Here is a 10,248-nt window from a genome sequence, read left to right as displayed (position 1 = left end):
GTGTTATGAGAGCCCAGGTTGCTCTGATAGTCGTCTTCAGCTCCTCTGCATTGTTGGGTCTAGCGTATTGCATCCTCCGCTTCACAATACCCCATAGATTTTCTATGGGGTTAAGGTCAGGCGAGTTTGCTGGCCAATCAAGGACAGGGATACCATGGTCCTTGAACCAGGTGCTGGTGGTTTTGGCACTGTGTGCAGGTGCCAAGTCCTGTTGAAAGGTGAAGTCTGCATCCCCATAAAGTTGGTCAGCAGCAGGAAGCATGAAGTGCTCTAAAACTTCCTGGTAGACGGCTGCATTGACCCTGGACCTCAGGAAACAGAGTGGGCCAACACCGGCAGATGACATGGCACCCCACACCATCACTGACGGTGGAAACTTTACACTGGACCTCATGCAACGTGGATTCTGTGCTTCTCCGCTCTTCCTCCAGACTCTGGGTCCTTGATTTCCAAAGGAAATGCAGAACTTGCTTTCATCAGAAAACATAACTTTGGACCACTCAGCATCAGTCCAGTCCTTTTTGTCCTTGGCCCAGGCGAGACGCTTCTTGCGCTGTTTCTTGTTCAGGAGTGACTTGACACACGGAATGCGACACCTGAATCCCATGTCTTTCATGAGTCTCCTCGTGGTGGTTCTTGAAGCGCTGACTCCAGCTGCAGTCCACTCTTTGTGGATCTCCCCCACATTTTTGAATGGGTTTGTCGTCACAATTCTCTGCAGGGTGCGGTTATCCCTAGAGCTTGTACACTTTTTTCTACCACATTTTTTCCGTCCCTTCGCCTGTCTGTTAATGTGCTTGGACACAGAGCTCTGCGAACAGCCAGCTTCTTTAGCAATCACCTTTTGTGTCTTGCCCTCCTTGTGCAAGGTGTCAATGATTGTCTTTTGGACAGCTGTTAAGTCAGAAGTCTTCCCCATGATTGTGGTGCCTTCAAAACAAGACTGAGGGACCTTTTAAAGGCCTTTGCAGGTGTTTTGAGTAAATCAGCTGATTAGAGTGGCAGCAGGTGTCTTCTATATTCAGCCTTTTCAGAATATTCTAATTTTTTGAGATACCAAATTTGGAGTTTTCATTAGTTGTCACTTATGAATATCAAATTTAAATGTAATGAACATTGGAAATACATTGGTCTGTGTGCATTGCATGAATATAATGTACAAGTTTCACGTTTTGAATGGAATTACTGAAATATTTTCAACCTTTTGATGATATTCTAATTTACTGGCCAGCACCTGTATGCCAGATACAAACTCTGCCATCAAAACTGAAGAATCCTTTGTCAAAACCTCACTTTGATGACTAAATGATGCCCACTTCCACATGTCAATACACTCTCATATCTGCGGCAACACACTAGTCTACTTTAAATAAAACACTGCAGTCTTTCACTTGTACTGTATTTATTTAGTTACAATTCCAGATGTTTCTCATAATTCCAAAAATAAAATACTGAAATCAACATTACTGCAATTACATTACAGTAGTGAAATTCATATGACAGGAAATTCAGTTACTGTAAAGCAAAAATAAAACAAACTGAACTTCACACAAAAGAAGTTACATGTATGGATCCTGCCGTCTGTCGGGGTCGGGCCACAGGACCTCGTCCACATCACAAGCAATATCTTCTCCGGCTAAACATCGGGGAAATAATCCCCTTGTGTGTCTAATCCATCCCTGAACTGACCTGATTTCAATATCTCCGCAGGCCTGTTCCATTGCTTGTGAAAGTGGCATTCGGGCGTGGGGTTGGCGATCATATACGCGCCATCTCAATGCTGAAAAGAACTCCTCTATAGGATTCAAAAATGGGGAGTAAGGGGGCAAGTACACTACTTCAAATCCTTCATGATGAGTAAACCAGTCTTGGACCAGAGCAGCCTGGTGGAAACTAACATTATCCCACACAACAACAAACCTGGGCTGCTCTGGTCTATTCTGTATGACGATGTCATGTAGACCATCAAGAAATGTGAGTATTTCCTGTGAATTGTAGTGCCCCAATTTGGCATGATGGTGCAGTAGCCCTTGAAGGCTAATGGCAGCACACAATGTAATATTTGCTCCACGTTGCCCAGGGACGTGCACAATTGCCCTTCGGCCAATAAGATTACGCCCCCGTTGTCTGTTTTTTGTCAGATTGAATCCAGCCTCATCGATGTAAATACACTCATGAGGCTGAGCAGCTCCATCCATGGCGAGCATTCTCTGCAAGAAAAAGTACATATTACTGTACTGTACAGTACTGTATGGATGGCATTACTCAAAGTACACAACTACACTGATACAGAATTGAACCACCTCATCACACAGGGGCCGGTTTAGCTTTCTGAATATACAGTGTCAATGTGGTACTGATCCAATGGTACAGACTCAGCTAATTGACTACTCCTCTTTTGTATTGTAAATGTAGAGGACTGAAACACTTACCTGTACGTATTCACGTCAAAGTTCCTTCACTCTGGCATTGTTCCTTTGAAATGGAGCCCTGTACAGTTGTTTCATTGTAATATGGTGCTTTGTCAAGATGCGTCTAATGGTGGTGATGCATACTGTATTTATATTGCCAAAACTCTGTCTATCTGCAATTATGTGACTCTGTAGCTGGTGGAGACGGATCGCATTATTTGCCCTGACCATGTCCACTAATGCAAGATCTTGTTGTTCAGTAAATAGGCGTTGACGTCCACCGCCAGTAGGTCTTCTGATCATTCTGTAGAAAACAATGCAACCAGTATTTGGAATCGTTTTGTTCTATTTTTCAGTACTATACAAACTGTATTTTACTGTATTTACTGTACTTGTATTACAGTACTGTAAAAATCTCAAGACATGATTATATGTGTCACAACACATATACAGTACAGTACTGGTGTAACAGTACATGTACGTTACATATACATGTAAGATGAGACAGTACTGTAAATACTCAAGCTACGTTACTGTAGTAGAGGAACTGAAGACATACCTGTTTTCCTGTCTGAATGTCCTCATGATGGATGCGACCGTGAAACGGCTAAGATTGGGGTGGACTATCTGTCCAGCTTCCCTCATGGCCAAACCATGGTTTATGACATGGTCCACCACAGTTGCCCTAATGTCATCAGAAATTATGGTCCTTGCACGGCCTCTTCGTCCACGTCCTCCTCTTGCTCTACCTCTAGCTCTCCCCCCCTCCATGCTGGCAAGTTCTCCAAAATGGCTTAGCTAAGGCCTGTTTGTAGCTGACTGATTGGTGTTCAGTTTTGTTAGTAATTGTTTTCAGGTGTGTGTCTAATTGTTTTCAATGACAGACTGTGTTTTGTATTTTGATTAGCTGTATTTTCCCAATGGTACTGCGAGATTTACTTTTTGAACAAAGTGTCTTATGTATGAAATAGTGTGTTGTAGAAAGGAGCTAGTGTTTTGCAGAATTGCAACCAAAGTGCAAAGCAGCACTTTTGTCTAAGGTATGGTTACACTTTGTTTAAGGCAGAGCCACAACAACTTCAAGTTGGGTTCCTTTGGTTTTAGCATCAGTCAAACGTGTTTAAGCAAATGGCTAAAACTGTATGTGACTCTGTAGCTGGTGGAGACGGATCACATTATTTGCCCTGACCATGTCCACTAATGCAGGTTCTTGTTGTTCAGTAAATAGGCGTTGACGTCCACCGCCAGTAGGTCTTCTGATCATTCTGTGGAAAACAATGCAACCAGTATTTGGAATCGTTTTGTTCTATTTTTCAGTACTATACAAACTGTATTTTACTGTATTTACTGTACTTGTATTACAGTACTGTAAAACATCTCAAGACATGATTATATGTGTCACAACACAAGGAGCCACCCTTCAGTACAGTACTGGTGTAACAGTACATGTACGTTACAATACATGTAAGATGAGACAGTACTGTAAATACTCAAGCTACATTACTGTAGTAGAGGAATTGAAGACATACCTGTTTTCCTGTCTGAATGTCCTTATGATGGATGCGACCGTGAAACGGCTAAGATTGGGGTGGACTCTCTGTCCAGCTTCCCTCATGGTCAGACCATGGTTTATGACATGGTCCACCACAATTGCCCTAATGTCATCAGAAATTATGGTCCTTGCACTGCCTCTTCGTCCACGTCCACGTCCACGTCCACGTCCACGTCCACGTCCACGTCCACGTCCTCCTCTTGCTCTGCTTCTAGCTCTCCCTCCCTCCATGCTGGCAAGTTCTCCAAAATGGCTTAGCTAAGGCCTTTTTGTAGCTGACTGATTGGTGTTCAGTTTTGTTAGTAATTGTTTTCAGGTGTGTGTCTAATTGTTTTCAATGACAGACTATGTTTTGTATTTTGAATAGCTGTGTTTTCCCAATGGTACTGCGAGATTTACTTTTTGAACAAAGTGTCTTATGTATGAAATAGTGTGTTGTGAGCAGGAGCAAGTGTGTTGTAGAAAAGAGCTAGTGTTTTGCAGAATTGCAACCAAAGTGCAAAGCAGCACTTTTGTCTAAGGTATGGTTACACTTTGTTTAAGGCAGAGCCACAACAACTTCAAGTTGGGTTCCTTTGGTTTTAGCATCTGTCAATCGTGTTTAAGCAAATGGCTAAAACTGTAACTGATGTTTGTAATAAACTCACAAAAACGTAAATAGCACCTGATAATTTCTAGCAATCTCGAGAATAGTCAGCACATTCTGGCAAGAAATCATCCTTTAGGTTAATTTCTGGTGTTAAATTGGAGACTGCTTACATTGAACAAATTTGAATATCAATTCAAGTGTTCCATGCTCACACTAACAAAGACTTGGTGGTGCCCCGATTAATTAATATAAGATTAAAAATGACTAAACAAGCTAAATCTACACCACATTTGATATGTATAGATATAAATCTATATTTATCGCTACAGGAATCCTTTTGCAGAAATGACTGCTTCAATACGGCGTGGCATGGAGGCAATTAGCCTGTGGCACTGCTGAGGTGTTATGGAGGCCCAGGATGCTTCGATAGCGGCCTTAAGCTCATCCAGAGTGTTGGGTCTTGCTTCTCTTAACTTTCTCTTCAAAATATCCCACAGATTCTCTATGGGGTTCAGGTCAGGAGAGTTGGCAGGCCAATTGAGCACAGTAATACCATGGTCAGTAAACCATTTATCAGTGGTTTTGGCACTGTGAGCAGGTGCCAGGTCGTGCTGTCACGGTGTAAAAATTTAACCTCACGGTTATTGTGACCAAAATTATCACGGTTTTTGGTATTATCGCGATATTTTTTTAAACATGTTACATTCTGAGACAGCGAAATAAACCCTGTATATCAGGAAAATATTGCCCTCAGTTTGTCTAAATTTTGCCAAAAATTGTTATATCTTGTAATTATGTTGTTTATTTGTTTACATATTTCCCCTTTAGTCTTTAAAATACCAATATTTGCCCATAACTTCTTATTTTTTGTCTGTTTGATGTCATCATTTTAAAAATATTAGACCAGATGATACTCAGTACTCAAGTAGCCTTCTAATCAGATACTTTTTTTTACCCTTACTTGAGTAATAAACCCTATATCAGGAAAATATTGTCCTCAGTTTGTCTCCTTCCAGTGAGCTTTGCAGATGTGGGAAAATGTCATCAGGCAGTAATCATTGTTAAATTCATAATTATTCTCGGAGAGAGACCAACTCTTATCTGCCCCTGGGAGCCCCTTAATGCATAGCGTAATTTCAATATGGGGGTGTCCGCGACACGGTTTATATGCAGGTAGCGGCGCTGCGGCTGTTTTATATAGCGACTCATTGCATTCTCCCTCAACCCAAATCCTCGGAGCACGCACATTAGCTAAAACGCTAACGTTAACTTGCCTTGTGTTGACTGTAGAGTTGTGGGTGATGGTCACGCAGATGTGTCATGAGATTTGAAGCATTGCTGCCTTTCACAGACACTTTTTCCTGCACATGCTGCTGTACAGGATAGCCGTCTTCTATCAACTGTCCCTTGGCATTCTTAAAATATCCAAAAAATGCCCATACTTCTGATTTTGTCTTCTTTGAGTGATAATAAATGTCCTGAGCGCTGCCGTCTCCTCCTTTGACCATTATTTCAGCTTAGCTTCAAGGAAGTTTTGGTTGTAAACAACAAAGTGCGCATGTGCCACTGGCAACTTCAGCAGATGATATGGTGGCTGGTAAGGGTCACCGCGCCTACACCGCAGCCACGGAGATAATTGTTTTTTTTGTTTTTAAACAAGACGGTTATTATTATTGTCAACTTTTTTACCCGGGGTTTACCGCTACACCGGTTACCGTGACAACCCTACTCTAGACGCCTGACTCCAGCCTAGAAACAGACTAGTACACCCAAAAGACAAAGTACCTGCAGGACATAAATGTGGAGTCATTTACGAAATCTCATGCAAACTCTGTAATAAAAAATACATAGGAGAAACCGGACACCAACTCAACACACGAACAATAGAACATAGAAAGGAGTGTGAGAGAGAAACAAGTCGAAGACACACAAGAGCAGCAAAACAAGAAGCAGAAATTGCAATAAATAAGTCAGCTGTAACAGATCACTGCACAAGAGAAAACCATATAATGGACTGGGACAACACAAGGATCATAAACACAGAACAACAGAAATACCAAAGATGGATAAAGGAAGCTATAGAGATAAGGAGACGTGGATGTGGGACCATGAACAGAGACGATGGAGTTTACTCATTGGATCGTGCATGGGACTGCATCATCAGAGAAGGGAGAGCGGGCAGCAGAGGACGACAATGTCCTCTGCTGCCCGCGGATAAACGGAGTAGGAAGTGACGCCATCATCAACATCAGCTCTGAGGATGTTTGCAGCCGCAAATGAAACGACAGCAAGGTAAAAAAAAAAAAAACTTTTCTGTGTTATAAAAAGGAACCAAAAATTGAATATTGAACTGATTCAGACCTTCCCTTAGATCTTATATAAAATGTAAATCTTTAAATGTCTTAGAAGCAAAAATAACATCATACTTTATTTCAGCCAAATGCACCCTTTTATTCATTTGCATGCTGTTTATCAGATATTAGGCTAAATTTCACTGTTTATTATATGTGTGATTCCTATGTTTAGCAGTACAACACAAACAACATGCATGTTTTCTTTGTACTAAACATATATTAATGTTCCTGTAAATAGAACATGGACAGCAATATGAGTTGATGTCTTTGAAGGTTCTCAGTCATCCAGGTCATAGTTATTTAAAAAAAAGGTTTTCTAACAGCATGTACGGGTTGCATGGCTTAATTTTTTTAAAGTCGACTGTCATGTACTGAAAATCAAGTCGACTTTGACCACTCATTGATGACGTCATGCACCTGAAGTGCGCGGGGGGGCTTCGCTGGAGTTTTTGACAATTAAAATAGCGCCCACATTTTTTAAGTTAAACACTGAGTATGTATTGTGTTCAGCTGATTGACTTGCCGTATTTTGACAGCCTCAAGACTTTTCTTTGTAATTTAATAAAAGTGAATGGCTCCATCAGGAAAAAAAAAAAAAAGAAAGACAAATTGGGGTCAAACTCTGTGAACCTTCAGGAGGGTAAAGTGGTTGACATAGTGGGGCATCCAATCCAGGTCATTTTATTTGCGTCCGCAGATATGACTGTTTGGTTGGTCGGGGATGGAGAAGGCTCAAAGCAGCTTCATGCACATTTCCATTCCCTTCACTCTGTCACGCTTGTTTCATGCTACACAGAGGATCAAACCCACCATTATCGTTCCAGTAAAGCTGCTGACTGAGTCAAGGACATGGGCCCCATCAGGAGAGACTTCCAGCTTACATTGGTGCCGTTTAACCACAGCTGTACAACTGAAAGTGTATTTCATAGTTCCACCCTCCGGTTTCAATATTTACCTGAAATGATGTACAGCAACCCATTTAGGTGAGTTCAGATACCATAGTGCTGTATGTTTCCTCATATTGCTGAAATGAGGCTGTTTGATGTAAAATGTACACACGGGTGTGATGGCTCTCCAGCTATGTGGATGGGAAATGCTCCACTCTGCTTGCAACTAGTTTCACTCCTGAAAGAAGCTATCCCAGTGGTATTAGACATGTAAATGCAAATTGCAGGTGGGTGGCTATGCTTGTCTGCCTTTCAAGTTGTGCAGAATCCAGATAAGAAGAGCAGTGCCACCTAGTGGTGTCAGTCAGAGGTGATGCCTATCTGGAAGAACTTTGTATGATAGTAATACATTTTTAAATTGAAGCAAAAAAGGCTATAAATATGGATGCTGTCATATGGGGTGCATAAGCATTGACAAGCTGTGACATGTTTTCCATTTACAAGTAGATATCCAACATGCAGGCCTGGTGCTGCTTTATCACTGCAGGATGACTAGTTTCTTATACAGAATCAGATCTTTTTTTAATCGATTTTGGTGAAACGTCAGCTGTAATGTTCGAGGTCAGTGCCTCGGGTCTTATGTTATTAAGTCTGTAAAGACATGAATCAAATAGCTTTCTGTCTGATCATGAGTTTGTGATGTAAAAAATCAGTCAGCAGGTCAGGGTTCAGCAGCATATTCTTTGATAAATCTCAGCTGTGTTGCCAAACAGAAAACAGACATATTTCCGTAAATGTAATTTTAAAAAACCAAAATAGAAAAACTAAAATCAGAACCTAAAGCAAGCATTTGTTGTTAACATATGTAGAATTTATGGAAACCCTGTAACAGTTTCAACTTTTACGTTGAGCTATATTGGTAGTAATATAATAAACATAAATATTTAAAGAGCAATTTGCAGGTTCACTTTTTCTTTCTAATTCATATAAAATGCTGTCCAACAAAATCTAATTGAAACGCTTAATGTGGATATTATGTTTTAAAATATAAAACAGAGTTTTTCTAGTAAAAAGTGGCCTTTCTCAGCAGAGCTTCTAAAACAGCTTAGTTCTAAATCTGAATCTCTGACATAACAAAAGGGAGTTAGAAGCTAGGCTGCCTCAGCTCAGTGTGGAGAGTGGGTAGTTTTAGGGTAGAGAGGTCATGCCAGTCAGTTTGTGTTTACTAGTGTTGGATTGTGTTCATGTTGATAAACTATAGTGTGCGAAGGCTAGACATCAAGTCCATGGCTTTCCAGATAAGAGAAACAATGCCTCTATCTCCGTGCCTGAGGGCGTTTTGTGCAGCTGAAAAGATGGACTTCTGTAGATCACATTGGTCAGTACCAGCACAAGGCAGTGGCGGTGCCAGAGGGGCGCTAGGGGGCGCTATAGCTACCCCTGGATTAGTCATTGCACCCCCATAGCACCCCCAAGTAAATATTAGATTTTTTTTTTTACAATTTAATTTTAATTTAACGTGTGGATGTGATAATATTTAACATACAAAACAAAAATAATCAGTAAATTATCATATAGATAGTAAAAACTTAAACCAAAAAAGGAAATTGATGTTAACCTTTGACCTCATTTCCCACCTGCGAACGAGTGAAAGGTAGAGCTAGTGGTAAAATGGATTGATTTTTGTTGCCCAAATTTCCACAGGTTCAGTCAGAAACAAATTAATCTTTGGAAGTGATCTCAGACTCACAAAAACCTATGGATCTGGATGAAGAGAGTCAACCCTCAACCGCAGCATCAGTCGAGGGTTTTGCTAACACTAATGTTAGCTAACCTTGCAACACTATAGATGGTTTTCTGTGTGGCTGGCTGTATGTGTTTATGATTTCAAGGAAAATTCAGCGATTGTTCACTTGTTTATGATGTATATTAATGATTGTTTCAGGTGCTGTTGAGGTTTTGTGCACACATGGGTATCTGCTAGTGTTGAAGGTGTTTTAGAGAACAATAGGTACGCATGACCACTTCCTTCATAGCACCCTCAATAAAAAGACTAGCTCCTTCATTGCACCTGCAGAAAAAAAATTCTGGAGCTACCACTGGGACAGGGGGGTCCACGCTAGCCTCCAGAGACCTGTGGCCGGGTTTAAAAATTAAATGCAGATTTCTGGAGCTCAAATCACCATCAGAACCGACCACCAGAAGAGACGTGCGGCTCAGCGGGCCAGTCGAGGTGGTTTCCGGATTGGAACCGGATTAGAACCGTCGCCTGGACCCCCAGGAGAGGATGCGCTGCTTTTTAAAAATACCAGCTGGACTGGTTCACTGGTGTCTGGGTCGGATCCAGCTGACAGAAGCCCGCATGAGCTCCAGAATCGAATGACAGGCGTCTCTCTCCCTCTCTCTAAGCGCTAAACTACATTACGTGAACAGATATTAATGAGTATGAGACAAC

The sequence above is a fragment of the Nothobranchius furzeri genome, chromosome 1 (genome assembly GCF_043380555.1).
Source record: "Nothobranchius furzeri strain GRZ-AD chromosome 1, NfurGRZ-RIMD1, whole genome shotgun sequence".
NCBI classification, from domain to species: Eukaryota; Metazoa; Chordata; class Actinopteri; order Cyprinodontiformes; family Nothobranchiidae; genus Nothobranchius; species Nothobranchius furzeri.
Note: the sequence above shows the minus strand (reverse complement) of the source record.